The sequence below is a fragment of the Ptychodera flava genome (genome assembly GCF_041260155.1).
Source record: "Ptychodera flava strain L36383 chromosome 23 unlocalized genomic scaffold, AS_Pfla_20210202 Scaffold_23__1_contigs__length_28996876_pilon, whole genome shotgun sequence".
NCBI classification, from domain to species: domain Eukaryota; kingdom Metazoa; phylum Hemichordata; class Enteropneusta; family Ptychoderidae; genus Ptychodera; species Ptychodera flava.
The window spans coordinates 16,599,208-16,616,206 of record NW_027248277.1 but is presented as its reverse complement, the minus strand read 5'-3'; the positions used below and the strand labels follow the sequence as shown (position 1 = coordinate 16,616,206).

Sequence of the window (16,999 nt, the reverse complement as noted above, 5' to 3'; positions counted from 1 at the left end):
TCAGCAATCATGGATACTAAAACAGTTGTAAACACAATGTACGATGGTATTGTAATCGCAGGACTTACGATGGGATATCTAATGATCTCCAGCAAATTTCTGAAATAGAGGTGGCGATCCAAGTCGACCAAATTTAACTCGCTTGGCAAAATTAGGCGGTGCGACTGCTGCCGCGGTTGCGACCAAAGATCTCCTTGAACAGAAAAATATTATTCCTGCAGAACCTTATACTTTGTAATGGGCACCTTCGGAATATTATTCATCAAAAAAATTATACTTAGTAATATATACAACGTACAACGATGATCATTTGGATTGTAAGCAAAACAGGTGAACCGGTTACTGTTAATTTTTACCCTTGCATTGACATATCACAATTTACGAAGATACGACTGCTAGAGTGCGGACTATATAATTCATGGCATAACGTGACGAGGGCGAATAATGTACTAAAATATCAGGAAGGAAACGACCCAAAAATAAGACGACAAAATCAATACGTCCGGGTAACTACAATATCGATACGTTAAACAAAGCAATCGGGTTGAAAGAGAAAATTAATTTTGAAAAAAATCTACCGACAGGCCATGTTTATCTAACACTGGCTGAAGATGTTAAAGTCTATTTCAATGCCACAGGTAGCTTCGCCAACGTCGTCGGCTTTTCAGATAAACCTGAGGACAACCCTGTGATAAAAAGTACTATGAGTCCGAAGAGAGTGGATTTCTTAACAGTCACTAAATATATAGTTCATTCAGATGTTGTCGATGTTACTGGAAATTATGTTTCATTTGGTTCGGGTGAATACATACAGGGAAAATTATCGACTGTTTACAAATACTTCCCTTCGGGATACAAAAGAAATAAGTGAAAAGGTTACTTACGATTTTAAAAACGGAGCAATTTCTATGCCATTGAGAAAAGGGGGAGATTGCATGAATTCAATTCGTATCTGGATAACGGATCAGGATGGAAACATGATCGATTTCAATAACTGGCCAACTAGCTTTTGTATTGAATTATTGTAGTCCCGAAGCGGGGCCGGTGCGTTCCGCCTACCGGTGTAACATAAACCATCCCACGACCAATCCTCCAGCAATATAAATCATTTCATATTTCTTTTGCTCAGGACTGGGTTGATAATAATCTGAGAATTGAACTGCTTTGCCTGATGCATAGTTGGCTTGCGCCGCTGCTTCTTCAAGGATTTCTGCATCTGTATCTCTTAACTCAGCTGCAGCATGTGCGTCCTTTGCTTGATTTTCTCTTTCCCAGTCAGCCTGGAGTAATCTTTTTTCTGACCAGACGTTTCGATCATGTTCAAATTTTTCTAATGCTTTATCATGTCGAACTTTCTCTTCAATAAGAGCGTCACCATTCCCCGAAAGCTTTTGTCCGATAATATTTCCTCCTGTAAATGCCGTTGCATTTAATACAGCACCGAGAACTGTCATTCCTATAGCTGAAGCCATGGTTGTGTATATTACAAGGTATTATTTTAATTTTCACTGTATATAGCATAATTATGTCTGATCCAAGTGGCTTCGGTCTAGGTACAATTCATGTACAAAATCTTGAGCTCGAAGATCTGAGTGATGTTAAAGTGAACAATAATACTAAGATGGCTGCTAATCATAATAAGGATTACGTCCTTCGTTACAAGGACCGCGAAAAATATTTCGTTTTAGCCAATGCCGCGGTGCCACCCTCCCACGAACATGCTGTAGAATTTTCCGAACTTACAGACATTGATGAAACTGTAATTGACGCTACAAAGGCTTCAAACGATCCAACTCCTTTTGCTCTGACGTGGGATTCGGTTAGTCAGAAATTCAGACCTTATAATGTACCACGTAACATCTTAGATATATTGGATAGTGAAATTGCGGGTGGAGTAACTGAACTGCCAGGAACTCCAAATGTTATTTATTTCGATAGCAATGTTAACAAGTACAAGTTGTTAGATTTTCGTAGTTGGCTTACTCCTACGAATCCATACATTGCACTTCTTGGTATACCGATTCACCTTAAAATTAGTCCTCTTAATACAATAATGAAGGCAGATAATACACTAAGAAGGTGGATAAACGAGGGGGAGAATTATTGCTCGTATACAGCTAGCGGAGTTCCAGTTAGATTATTTTGGGACACAACTTTAAAGAAACTGGGTCTTAAAAGTGTCGGTGATGAGGCAGCTGTTCTCACTTTACAGACTGTAAATCAACAGATGACTGATAATATGAAAATACTTCAACATGGTACAGTTCTCATTAGATGTGTAAAGTTAGCTACGGGAGACGAGTTTGACGATTTGGTTGGATATTATGCTATGAAAACAGATAACAGAACAACTTGTGATATTATCATAAGTATTGATAAAGATCGCAATGAAATGAGTATTGAATGTTTTGTTGGTGGGAATAGAGTAGAGAACGACTTAGGAACTACATTTGTACGTAGAGATAAAAGAGTGAACACTTTAGATATCAGTACCATTCATCTGAAACGTCTCATTTTTTTGAAGTAATGGTCTTTCGTCATATTTTAAGTTCAGAGGAAATTACTAAAATTTTATCTATCGGGTGAACAAGTTAACTAGAGTCGTTCAGAAAAAATTCCACAGAAACCTATCGGAACGATTTTTCTGAAAACTGTAGAATGACAGACATTGAACATGACATCACAAGTTACTAAGCAACTGGAACGGTATTGCGAAATTCCTGGAAAGCCCCTGCTGGAAACGTCCCGATAGGGGTATTGCACAACAGTGTTCCGGTAGGGGTATTGCGCAACATCCCTATGGTTCCGCTCGTTCCGACGACTCCAAACATAGTGAAAAGGGACCAGCCAGCAGATAAAATTCACATCCAGAAACGAGACCCGCACCTTCGGAACTGTTCCGGTACGGGTTGCCTTTGTAAGAGCAGACCGGCTCCGGTACGGCTCAGTCAGAATCTATCTAACAAATGAGAGAGAGAATAGAATGTCGTTCCGTTTTGATAGTGGGGGTGAGTCATAGCTAGTGTATTGCGCAAGTCCAGGCCTGACTCAGCAGGGAATTTCCCCGCTTAGTTCAGGACAATGCACTGCTGCGCGTGAGTTCGTATATAGGTCAGGGTCATACTTTAGTTACATGGATGGTTAATTTTTTCCTTCACTTCCTTTAGATAAATGAATAAAATGGTGTTAAAAATTCTTATTCGTCCCAGAAGGGAATAATATTTTACTACTAATGGTCACCTACCCTCGGGCACATAGTCCCATGTTTGGGCTATAATACATAATATTCGCAATATAGCACGGCAATGCAATGTAAAGTAATTTGCTGCAGATCTTTCACCATTTTGAATCAAAGTACAAACTACAAATTTTATAAAGAATTTACTACCAACAGCGACAAAGTACAACCATGTCAGCTTAATGGCTCCTTTATACAGTCTTTTGTATGCTGTTCTTGAATTTTCCAACCAAACCAACACAGAAATAAAACACAATGTACATGTATAAATTTAGTTCCCATAAACACTTTGTTTGTTTTTCATCATTTCGAGAGAACACTTACCAGGCCGTGGAAGGCAAAGAAAGAATTATATTAAGGGCGCCTAACTTTTCATGTAATGCCAGAACTCAATCTTCGTTTTTGAAAAATAGTTTCGTTTTCTACTCCAAGAATAAGTAGAATACCTCGCGTTCAAATAACACAATGCCTGTGAGTGATATTCAACCTTCTTGTTGAAAAATCAACTTTAGTCCGCACCAGCATTCATTTGTCTACAATATTGCACACATAATGTACTGTAAACAACGCGTTGTACTAGCCATGTTTTGTATTTCATTTTATTACAAAGAAAAGTTACAAAAAACTACAAAGTTAGCACTTGTTAAAGGTATACAGTCACCTGTAATCTAAATGTGCCCATATATGGTCAAAGGGGCGTTTGTTGGTATTCAAAATGCCTATGTGAGGGCACTGTTTTTAAAAAGCGGCCACCCGCTTAAAATCTGTGATTGGTTAGATTTTCTCTTTCCATGGTAACTATGGCAAAATTGGAACAGGTGACAGTATACCTTTAAAGGTATGAGAGCGTTGTGATTACTAATGGCCAATATTTGACACTGTAATACACGCTGACAGCAGGAAAACAATTCAATCATAAGGATTCGTTCAGAAGTCTGCGAATAAACTGCCCAATTGTCGCTCTTTTCAACCGAGCAAGGGAGTAGAGACACGTTCGACGACAACTATTCCGGACCCGGGGGAGGGGTTACTCCCATAGAAAAGGTAAACGGGTATGTGCCGCCCGAATGGGTCACATTTTCACGAAAATCCCTAAACACGGGTCGATTTTTTCATCTGAAAAACCTCTAAACATTGGTCTGTACAAAGCAAACGCATTAAGAAATCCTTCACATCTAACAGAATAAAGGTGAAATTCCCAAAATTTGTCAAAGGAATCCCTAATGATGGGTTATATTTTTGAATAAACATGGGCAGATGTTTTCAACTCGGGCGGCACACCCCCACATGACAATATCAAGAGTACCCCCGTGCAAATATTGAATATACAACGCGAATGGTACAGTCATTGTACCACGGCTTGCTTCTCGCAAACCACCACAGTAATTGTGTCAATATGCAAATATGCAGAATACTGATCTACTGCTACTTCACTCAAAAATTGCGAACGGAATTAAGTGTTCTATGGGTTCATGTCAAGAAATCTTCTGTTTCATTTGCCCTTAAGGTAATATGCACCTCGAAAGTGAAAGACTTAACTTTTGCTCAAACTTTCCTCAGTTAAACTTTCAAACATTCTCTTCCCAAAGCAAGAATAAAAATCAGGGGTCACCATGCAAACTTTGGTACTAGAGAGACAAATAACTTGCGATTTCTCGATATTTAAAATCCAAAATGGCCGCCATCCCTGTGTTAACTCTATGGGAAAAAAAATTCGATTTTCAAAAAACGAAGACCATGAAAACTTTTCTTTCGCCGAGAGCTTCAAAATAAGCCCCCACAAGTGTTAGGTCAGAAGAAAATTGATAAAATTTGAAGGCCCTAATTTTTGTCCCCGAGGTGCGTTCTACCTTAAGGTAGAATGCGCCCGGAGATAGATATTCGGACTAACGATCATTTTTCTACAATTCTTATCTGGTCTACATCTTGCGATGGCTCATATTAAAGCTATTTGTGTCAGTAAAGTTTCCACCGTCCCAGTCTTGTGAAAATCAAAAATGTAATTTTCCCCATGGCGTTACCTTAGTGATGGTGGCCATTTTGATTTTGAAGTATCGGTGAATGTGAGGTGATTTGTTTCTCTCATACCTAAAATTGCATGGAAACCTTGGCCTGATCTCTATTGTGGATTTGTTTAGAGGATGGGTACTGTTGAAAGTTTCGTTTTGGAAAATTTGAGAAAAAGGTTACATCTTTGAATTTCCAGGCGCATAGTACCTTAACGCGCTTAATTACACGGTAAAATTTGATCATTGGTAAAATAAAAAGGTATTAAAATGTTGCACAATAAAAATACTCCTTAATATGCTCATACATTTATTCCCAAGCGTATAAAATTTAGATAAAGGTGATAACATTTAACAACAAGCTAGACGTTAAAGGCATGCAGTCACCTATAATCTAAATATGCCCTTATATGGTCAAAGGGGCGTTCTTTGGTATTAAAATGCCCATGTGAGGGCGCTGTTTTTAAAAAGCGGCCACGCGCTTAAACTCTGTGATTGGTTAGATTTTCTCTTTCCATGATAACTGTGGCAAAATTGGAACAGGTGACAGTATACCTTTAAATGTAAAATGGATGAGGTTAATTTCTTTCTCCCACTAGAAATTTTAAAACCCGTTTCAAAAAGTTAAATTTAAAATCTACAATGACTACATCCTGGGAGTTTTAACCTTGCCTGGTCCACAGACACTTATTGTCTGTGCCTGGTCTTACAATTTCGACCCCAGCAGCTATTTTTGTCCGACAATGTAACTGGCCAGGAGAGTTACCATGGCAACAGTCAGTCCAGCGGCCGAAACCGCGTTTCCACCATCACAACCTGTACCTGTAAAGAAGCAGAACACACAAAGTGCCTTTTGAAGTTTAGGTGAAAGCAGTTAGGCCAAATTACAAAAATATTTGTGATTCCGGTAACTTGACCTACCTTTGATTAACCGGCCAAACCTACATATTTCATTCGCATTTCACAACAAATTGAGTCAAATCTCTCAATTTTACCGTGTGTTATGGGTCTCTGCCAACAAAAAACTTAAGCTTTACGGATGTACAGATCATGCACTGTCACTTTTTAAATCCTATTTGACTTCACGAAAACAATTTGTAAAATTTCAAGGTCACTGTTCTAATATCACAAATTTGGAGGTTGGCGTTCCACAGGGATCGATTCTCGGCCCTCTACTATTCATTATCTACGTCAATGATTTACCACTGTATTTGAAAAACTCAAAATCAACATCATTTGCCGATGATACCACAATTTATGTTACTGGTAATAATATTGCAAAAATTACGACGGCACTTAACACAGATCTTACAAATATGCGTGACTGGTGCTTGAACAATAGATTATGTATAAATGCAAACAAATCAAAGTCTATGTTAACAGCATCTGCGCACAAACGTTCTCATTTGAATGCGCAGTCTCTGTCTCTTTCTGTAAATAATATAAATTTAGACTGTGCTAAGAGCGAAAAACTACTTGATGTCATGATAAACCATAAACTGGATTGGTCTGACTATATCCGATCGATTGAATCTACAGTTAAGCCCAAATTATACCTTTTATCAAGAGTCAAACGATTCTTGACTCTACATTCAAGGAAGATATTTTATTGTAGTTTTATTTTACCTTACCTTTGTTACTGCTCTATTGTTTGGGGTTCAACATCAAATACTAATTTACAGATTTTAGAGCGTCTACAAAGACGTGCAATTCCCATTATTCTTGATACTGATTCCAGTGTGCCAACAAAGGATCTTTATCATAGATTACGATGGTTTACCACTCGCTTTTAAAATTCAATTAAACAGGCTGGTCCTAGTTTTTAAAGCTAAGAACAAGCTCGCACCAAGCAATATTAATGAACTATTTAACGATAACCATCCTTCGAGAAACTTACGATCTGCAAATAAGCATCTTTTAGACATTCCAAGAACCAGAACAGAGTTTTTCAGAAAGTCATTTCAAGTATCAGGTGCATTTGAATTTAATAATTTACCTTTTTATCTTAGGGAGCTGGAAGATGTTAATGATTTTAAAAAGGCTTGTCATAATTATTTATTAACCAAGTACATCGAAACTTGTTAATGCTGTTTTCTCACGCACTGTATCATTTCTTGCGTGATTTGTACTGTGTCTCTTTTAATGTTTGATTTTATTTGTGTTTTATGTCTTTTTGTGTCTCGACCTCCATTAAAAGAGGTTTTCGTAACCTATGGAGTTATCGAGATTAATAAATAAAGTTTAAATAAATAAATAAATAAAAAAGGAGTCCTTAAGTTTTCTGAGGCAACCTGGTATGTCCGGATACACATTTTTAACTCACTTGGTCACACACGTGAGTTAAGGTGGCTGGAAAGGCTAGAGCGCGCGTCAGTTATAAACTTCAATAATATATTAAAATATAAAAGTAGTCAACATTCTCTATGGAATAAAAAAGCTCGAAATTTGGGGTCAAAGGTATTGCAGAGTTATAGCCTGTTGAAACTTCTGAAAAACTGACCAAGTAAGAAGAAGTTGGGGAGTCCTTAGTGCATTAATTATGGTAGAGGTCCCCTAGTTTTTAATAAATGTTTGAAAAGGGAAAGTCATTATTTTCTGTTTTTCAGGAAAGTTTGACAAGGCAGTGCTTGCATTCAGAGTGAGTGACTGCTATTGTAAATGCATTTTTAGATTTTTTGAGTGTCAGAGAGGTGTCGAAAGTGAGATTAACCTAATAGACTGCTCTGCGACTTCAAAAGAGGGGTGCAAATATGGCTTGTTTTCAACATTTTTGACAGAATAAGAGTTTTCCTACATAATTTCATGCCAACTGAATCCAACCCATGAAGTGAGATATGGACATGGGATTTTTACAGCCTATTAACAAGGTAACAGACAAGATGACTGTGGGACAACTAAATATCTTGATTCTAATACTTGAAACTTGACATTAACTCTGAGAAAAGAATTGGTGCAAAAATAGCCTTTCCAGCCACCTTAATGTCCTTGCAATATGTCTGTCTGTCTGTCCGTGTGTGTGTGTGTCTTTACACGATAATTCAAAAACGACTGAACGGATTCATGTCCGATTTGGAATACAGCTACCGCATACCCGTTTACATGTCAAAATTTTGAGTGGAGGCAAAACAAAGAATTTCATGCACTGGCTTAACCTTGATTTACAACACTGCCGCCTGCAAACACAACAAATGATGAACGGTAATATATATATATATATCTATATATATATCTATATATATATATATATATATATATATATATATATATATATATGATTAAATTATACATACCGGGCACTTCAGTGGTAGTATCTGCAAAACAATCAAAATCAATATTTTCAATATTTATGATAAATGATAGGCTTCATAGGGTTGCAGTTCAATTGACATAAAGTAGTCTGATATACATACATGTAACAGCTAGGAATGAGAAGCAATACCATTTCTAAAGTACACGTTTGAACATTATCTGTCACCTGGAACTATATTGGGCGATCAGTGATTTTCACTTCGGTTGCAATACTGTCTTGCGCTGATAATGTCGTACGAGAACACATGGCTGACAATATTCTCACCAATCTAATAGTGGTTAAACTATTGTTTTGCAGGTACATCCGACGGGCATTGGTTTAGCAATTGGAGGACTGGGTGACAATGGACCCATGCAAGGCTTTAGTACAATTCAGCATTGTCTTGAAGGTGTGTTTGTATTCATTCACCATTATATTAACCCTCTGGCAAGCATTGAGTTTTACCATTTTCGGGATGTGGACCTGAAGATTTTCTGAAGATTTTCCGAGATGTAATGATGTTATTGGTGTCAGAAAGCGTCGTTTGTTTTTATGCCACAAACTAGAGCTATTTGCACTTAATATACTCAATTAACTTACCCGGATTTACAGTACTGTCGCCTGCAAAACAAATCAAATGATGACAATAGATGTTATAGATCGCGAAGTGGCGCCAATTTGCAAAATTTGCAATTTTGACAGTCTATGTATGTATGTATGTATGTATGTATGTATGTATGTATGTATGTATGTGTGTATGTGTGTGTGTGTGTGTGTGTGTGTGTGTGTATGTATGTATGTATGTATGTATGCATGCATGCATGCATGTATGTATGTATGTATGTATGTATGTATGTATGTATGTATGTATGTATGTATGTATGTACAAATGTATATACGAATGTATGTACAAATGTATGTGTGTGTATGTGTGTGTTGTGTATATAAATGTTTGCACACACGCATAGGTTTTCTTAATACAAATTATTCTGAGAACATTTGCATAACCGTGTTGGGTGAGGTACACAAATGATCACAAAGAAAATCTATAATAATTTTCATATCTGATCATATCTGCGTACTTGTAAAGCGTTATTGTAATGAAAATAAAGGAAATGTTAACATCAAGATTTCTGTCACCTTTTATTGTCATGTAATAATTGGGAAATAGGTGTTTTTGTGTTATAAAACCTGTTTGAGTGAGAGTAGTCGGGGATTTCCGTATCGCATCCAAAAGATAATTCGTGTTGGGGCAACAATGAGTTAGTAAAGAAAGACTTACAAGCAATCATCTCTGTGGCGTCAAAAAAACTTGTTTCGCCATCAGGATATATACACAGGTAGTTGTAGTATTGACAATAGCTCATATCAGGCCTCATCGACACGGTCCAATTAATAATGTCAACGCCTTCAGGTGTTATCGGAGTAGGCTCGGGCGATTGTCCCACGGATAAGCGTAACCAGAGGCAATGTATGCGCCAGCAAAATCTGTATCATTGCTGAAGAAAAAGGAGATTTGAGAAAGTTCATAGTCGCCGTAGCCACCACTTTCTCTGTACAAGTTGACCGAGAAGGTAAAATCGGTATAGTAGTAAGGACTGAACGTAAGAGATTCAGGACTGGTAATGACGAACGAATCTTCAGTAATTAGCGGTAGTTCCTGCACCGAACCTGCGAATAAACAGCGAAAGATAAAGAAGTTTAAGGTAGAGTTCAAATTTCTCTCTCTCTCTCTCTCTCCTCTCTCTCTCTCTCTCCTCTCTCTCCTCTCTCTCTCTCTCTCTCTCTCTCACTTCTCTCTCTCTCTCTCTCTCTCTCTCTCTCTCTCTCTCTCTCTCTCTCTCTCTCTCTCTCTCTCTCTCTCTCTCTCTCTCTCTTATGTATTCCCTTGGCCAGGAGAATGTTGCTATTTAATTATGACTGAAACTATATACATTCATACATACATACATACATACATACATACATACATACATACATACATACATATATATATATATATATATATATTAATATATATATATAATTATAATTATTATTATTATTTTTATTATTATATATTTCATTCATATCCAGTGATGAAGGGGTCTTCAATGGAGCTGTACAACTCTACAACGAAGCACTAAAAGCTAGTGCTTACAGCGCGGGATTAAAGTACGTGGACAACAAAGATAAAGATAACATTATCATGTTTAGCCGCCTTTCTCTAAATCGGTCAGAATTAATGTAGGAAAGTCTTTCCTCCATTCCATACATATGCATTTTAAAGACAACTAAGTGAGTAAGATTTTAACTTCCAACATAGGTGGAGGGACTGCGCCTCAACGTTTTATCGAACGTCTTGCGCTCCGTAGGATTCAGTTATGGTAACTCGTCGATGACGTCGCGGGCCGCATAATCATCATTTGACTGAAAGTGAACCGGAACTATTTCAACTTGACAATTTTGCGATTAAAAAGTTGAAATTCCATGTTTTGCAAAAGTAATCTGATTTTTTGAAAATTTTGCATATAAAATGATAAACCGCATGACAGTGGTTTAAATGTATCAATGCGCCATTCGATGGTGAACATCGTTTCATTTTTGACGGATTTTCATCTGAGGTGGAAATAAAGTGTTTGGTTATCATTTGCAAATAAACGTAAATATTTGGAGCGAAAACTGTGCAAGAGAGGCACGTGCACGTAGTAAAAACATAGCCCTAAGAAGGGACTATGTACCCTCGAGGCAAGATACCTTTTGCCCGACGTAAGGAGAGCAAATGGTCACCTTCCTTCCGACGTCGGGCACATAGTCCCATGTTTCGGCAATGGTATATATTGGTGAAGTTTTTTCTCTTATGCCATCAGATCGGCAGATTCTTATGATATTTAATGAATCCTGTTGCGAATAACTGATGTATGTAGTTAACTTTCAAGCTGAAATTCAAAATTTTACAAAAAATAAAATAAAATTACAAAATAAAAATCTACAACCATGCAGAATACAAAATATGAAACCGACGAACGGTAGACGAGCCGGGTGTTAAAGGCAATAGCTCTTCCCTGTCGATTTGCTTGTCAACACAATATAAATATGCACATTGTAGTGGCCATTTTTATCAATGAAAATAGAGTTTAAATCTAGACTTGTGAGTGTTTGAAATGCAGACTGGCACCAAGCAAGATATTGCCAGTGTAACAACATATGAGTAAATGATAAAAAGATAAAATGTGCTAACAATGTCATCAAAATTTACTTTAACAAAGGTGCTTGTTTTCGATTAAGGCAATATGCGCCTCAAAAGTGAAAGGCTTAAAATTTTGCTCAATCTTGCTTCAAGGAATCTTTCATTTATTCACTTTCAAAATCAAGGTTAAATATATCCGGGGCAAATTTTCGTACTAGAGATACCAATTTCCCAAGATTTACCGATGTTTGAAACTCAAAATGCCCTGTGTTAACTCTATGAAGAAAAATATTATTTTCGATTTTCGAAAAACGAAGACCGTTAAAGTTTTTCTTACACCAAGAGCTTTAAAATGAACCCCCACAAGTGGTAGATCAGAAAAGAATCGTTAAAGTTTGAGAGTCCGAATATCTGTCCCCGAGGCACATTCTACCTTAAGTAGGAGGTATCGATGTTTAAACAAAGGCACGAGAAGAATTTCGAGCCTACCGGGCACATTAACTTGAAGGTACAATGAGGAAGAAGAAGAGGAATCTTTCATTTATTCACTTTCAAAGGGACAGATATTCGGACTCTCAAATTTGTACAATTCTTTTCTGATCTACCACATTGCCGTAAGAAACATTTTCACCTTCCTAGTTTTTCGAAAATCGAAAATTCAATTTTATCCCCATAGAGTTAACACCGGGGTGACGGCCATTTGAAATTTCAAAAATCCATAACTGTTCCGTAAGTTGTTCCTCTAGTACCAAACTTTGACACCTGACTTTTATTCTTGCTTTAATAAAATAGGCCTAATGGTTGAAAGTTTCATTCAGGAAATTTTGAGCAAAGTTTAAATCTTTCACTTTCCAGGCGCACACTACATGAAATGATGGCTCCCTTAAAATTAACACCACGTTGAACGCAGTTTTTTGTCGCTTCGTGTAACGTGCATATTTACTTGTTATCTTGCCAATGTAGCCCAGACGTCGTTGTAGTGACCTTGCCACCTGCTCTTAGGGTCACATACTTCAGCTCCAGCACAATGATCAACTATTTAGCGTAACACAGACGAAAAAGGGGCACGGCTTTATGCAAGACGTAACCGGATGAGTATCTTATTATACGGTTGTGTCCCACCTATGCGAACAAAAGTTTTGTACAACAAAGCCGTTGGCATGCCTACGCGGTGACTAATATACTATCATTATCTGTACCTGGCATTGATTGACAGCTATCCTCCGTGACAGAACTTTTAATCAGAACTTAAAACACTTTGATATATATTATAACGTTAAGGAATTTTATCAAATAGTCAGACTTTTCAGGTACTGGACAGATATTGCGTATCCAAGAAGTTCAAATTCAGATTTTGGGAGTAACTGTAGACCATGAGTCGTGCACCGGCGTCTTATGTCGTGTTGGCTGTGCAGCCGGTCCGTAGGTCTTCAATGCCAGACCATTGAAAGCATAGAAATTTTGTCATGCAGATCTGCTTGGCACAGAAACGGTCGCACAGGCAGCGAATTTTCCCGTAAGTAGTAGAAATTCGGCCAGAGTCTTGCATCCTAGTCATGAGCGATGCCATCTACGCTAACGGCATGGTCAACAGGACAGTGAACACTTGTGACTGGAACGACAGCTAAATGTGTCACATTTGGGGAGATCATGGCAAGATGCAAGATGGCGGCGGATTTGAAGGAAAACTTTGTTCCGAGTCATTAAACCGCATTTTTTCAGCTTAAAGTATACATTGTCGACCATTTCGTTAGCGTTGATGGTATCACTGATGACCAGGACGCAAGATTGGCGAAATTATCGTGAGATATTGGGGAAATCCGCTGCTTGTGCGACCGTTTCTGCGCCCAGCATGTCTGCCGAGCATAATTTCTGCGCTTTTAGCTGCGTTCACAAATAATAAGGGTGGGGTGGAGGAATTCGGGAGGGGGGATTTCGAAAATTTTGAGTGTACTGGAGGGGTGACCCGAAAGCTTTGTTCTGCGTATGAGGTAGACCTGAAAATATTTTGATTTCCTATTATTGTTTAAATTTTCAGGTTCAGTAGTCTGGTAGGTAATTCAATGACAAATGATAATATTTTTATGTCATCCAATGGTTATAATGTTAGTTATACTGAAACAAAATCTAAAACCATTTTCAAAAACGCCTGAAAACGTGTGAATGCTATTCAATTTTTATGAGGAAAACAAGTAGGCATTTTAAACGGGCAGAAGCTGCAACTGTTGATAAGTGTTTCAATATTTCTATGCAGTGTATCAATGCAGTTTCCTTCTGTCTCCCATGGCATGCTGAAACACAATATTCAGTTAGTCAACAAAGCCTGTATAATGCGTTCTTCTTCTACTCCCTACTGCATGTTGGACTGTCCAGTATTCAGCTTGCAAACACAACCTGTGAATGTGTACTGTGAATTTGTATCATTGACTATTAGATGGTTTTCGGTGTTGATCGTAATTCAATTATCACCACTAGTGTTTATATATAAGCTTATATAGAAAGTGTCACTTTCTCGCTCCAGTCTCGCAATTTTTTTCTGTAGTGATCTGCAAGCAGAACTGCGTAATACATGTCTATTTTTTGTGCGTTCATCCCTCACAAATATGCGGGTGTATAATAAGTAGAGGGGGGACTTGAAATTTTTTAGGTATAGAGGGGGACACAGTTGCGTGGAGTTGCCGTGCAGTATACATAGAGGGGTCCCTTTCTCTCTATGTATACTAAACGCCAACTCCACGCACCTGTGGAGGGGGATCTGGAAAAAAAAATTTCAAGCGAGATTGCTGCAGCCCCCTCTCCATTATTTGTGAACGCGGCCTCAACCGTTTCACCCCAGTTCTCTGTATACAGGTCCAACTTTACCATAGAAAACGATGGATTTGGGACAAACCATGGTGTTTAAAGGGTTAATGCTCAATGCTCAAGAATTGAAGCCCTACGGACCAGCGCTACACAGCCAAACATAACATCAGAATTAGCGCACGGCCTAAGGCTACAGTCATTGCAGCTATGCTATACCCGTGCGATACGTCATGACTAAGGCCATGGGCCTATCGCCAAGCAAACATACACAGAATCTATGAAACAGTAAATGTCTACTTACTAACTTCGGTCCAGGTGATGAAAATCACAGTTATCAATGATATAATCCTCTCGGATGTCTTCATTTTTGAGGGAAAACGAAGTTGAATATCGCACTAAAAATAAACCAAGAAAATATGAGATCGTTAAAATGGCAGATATGTGAGCACGTCAAGCAAGAGTCCGGTGTTCAGAGGCGATGCAAGATTAATACTGGGCTGTCGACAGTCCCTTGACCCTTTTCTTGTCTATTATTGGTGTAGTCACTCGAACATACGGGCAGGGGGTCGGAAATGCCGAAGGCATGGCAGCGAGTGTCCAATGCACGCGAGGACATCGGCCTTGGACTCTGCCGTATCCAATGTCACCGCAGCGAAACTGTCACTGCAGCGCGAAAATGGCGGAAGCGACCGTCGACAGTCTTGATTTACAAACTGCAAAATGTTTGGGAACATGTCCTTACCGAACTAATACACAACCAGAGAATTTATCCTGGATAAAAGGAGACCTGTGTGTTCAATCTCTTGATATCCCACAGGGCCGTTATAGTCCACAGTTTTGAGGATAAAAGCCGGAGACTTGATAGGCTAGACCCTTCTAGAGACCCCAATCTCCCTGTACCTGTTCACGTAGGATGCGACTTTTATTGTAACGAGCTCGTTGCCCAGTATTTTTTTTACAATTCATAAATAAACAAACAGTACACCTCGTCTCCATCTAGACTACGTCACGAAATGACATGTCAATTATCTCATGGTGCGAACATTTCATTGGTGGGGGTGGGGGGGGGTAGGGGATGGGGCTGAAGAAAGTGAGCTCAGGAGCAATTTTTTTCTGTGTTATCGTTGCGTTTTCCTAAACCTACATTGTACAAGACACTTTCATATAAACTTCTCTCAATGATCGATTACACTGTAATTACAGGCATGCAGACGGTTCAATTGTTTCTATAAATAGAGTTTGTAAAGAAATCTGGAACTGAATACTCGATTCGACTCAGCTCTGACAAAACCCCAAAATACAAAATCAAGCCAAACAAACAAGAACTCCCCTAACATAAAACTAAAGAAAATTCATGACACCCATTATGTACCTATCAAATCATTGACTATCAACAAGCAATCGACCACTTAATCTGCTCACCTTGATCTGTAATGGCGGGAAAAAACCACGAGCTGCTGATAGAAGACTGATGCGACCCGAAATGACCGCATTAACCAACGCTGTGTCTCCAGTAACCCATTAAGGAATCAAACGTCTGCAAGGCCCATCAATACACCCCAGGCTACTGATTACATTTGATATTCTGCGTCAACTATGCCTATTGTTTCGCTCAACTGTTAATGGACCGTACTTCGACCTTCTTCTGGAATCTACTTTCCTTTTATCTTTCTTGAGTTTTCTTCGTTGCTCCACACGTGCTTTTATCCCTGGCTACAATCTGTGTCTGCGTCTAAGCGGATAACAACAATGGTTGTCTGGCGTTTTCCTATGTTTTGATAAATGACATGAACTCATTCAATTGTGCCAGCCTTTCAATCTTCATTTTTTGTGAACCAGCTGTTATTTGTAACTTATTCAGCTTTGGCGTTTTTCCAGGTTTATTGAATGGGTCAAACACGAACGTAACAAACGAACTTTATAAACGCCTTTCCATTTTCCAACAGCATTTTCCAACAGAATATTCGGAAATGCGAAAATCCTCCAGAATAATTACGATATTAACATCGCCCAAAGAGATCAATAATTGCTAATCCGGGTTCCTTGAAGGTTACATTGTTGACAGTTAAATTGTTGACAGCTTTTTTTTAGAATACACCTTTCTAAACAATAATGTGAATGATACCAGATTGAGTATTACACCACCTCACGGTTCCATGGAGTAATGTTATGTACAGTCAGTGTGAATTTGCATACGATAATTTTGATAGACCTGGACTCATATTGTCAGCGGGCGTGTAATTTTCTACTGTCATTTGTGCTATCGTATTGCTGTAAAATTATTCATATTTATTAATCTCAGTTACACAGACTGCACAGCAGGGCTCGTATGAAGGCCCCGAAGTGCAATCTGGGTAACCAAGCCTATACAATCATTGACTGGCCATAATCGAATAATAACACCCGTGTGTTTGTCTGAAAGTCGCTCAAGGTTTTACAAGGCCACAGAGCAAGGTTAATGATTTTTTCTCGGTCGACTCTTAGGCCCGAGCGAA

At 38.4% G+C, this 16,999-nt stretch overlaps 1 long non-coding RNA gene across 3 annotated transcripts; it reads right to left on the bottom strand.

The window, feature by feature from the left end:
* Nucleotides 1-3,809: 3,809 nt before the first annotated feature.
* LOC139123496 (uncharacterized) lies at nucleotides 3,810-16,027 on the bottom strand. Of its 3 annotated transcripts, none has more exons than XR_011549699.1 (6): nucleotides 15,927-16,027; nucleotides 14,806-14,899; nucleotides 9,816-10,204; nucleotides 9,134-9,154; nucleotides 8,535-8,555; nucleotides 3,810-6,066 (listed from the first exon to the last, which is right to left on the bottom strand). It is a non-coding gene; the product is annotated as an uncharacterized lncRNA (long non-coding RNA). The 3 variants fall into 3 exon arrangements; XR_011549700.1 differs by lacking the exon at nucleotides 15,927-16,027 and adding an exon at nucleotides 15,247-15,433; XR_011549698.1 differs by lacking the exon at nucleotides 15,927-16,027 and having other exon boundaries at nucleotides 14,806-15,029.
* Nucleotides 16,028-16,999: the final 972 nt, after the last annotated feature.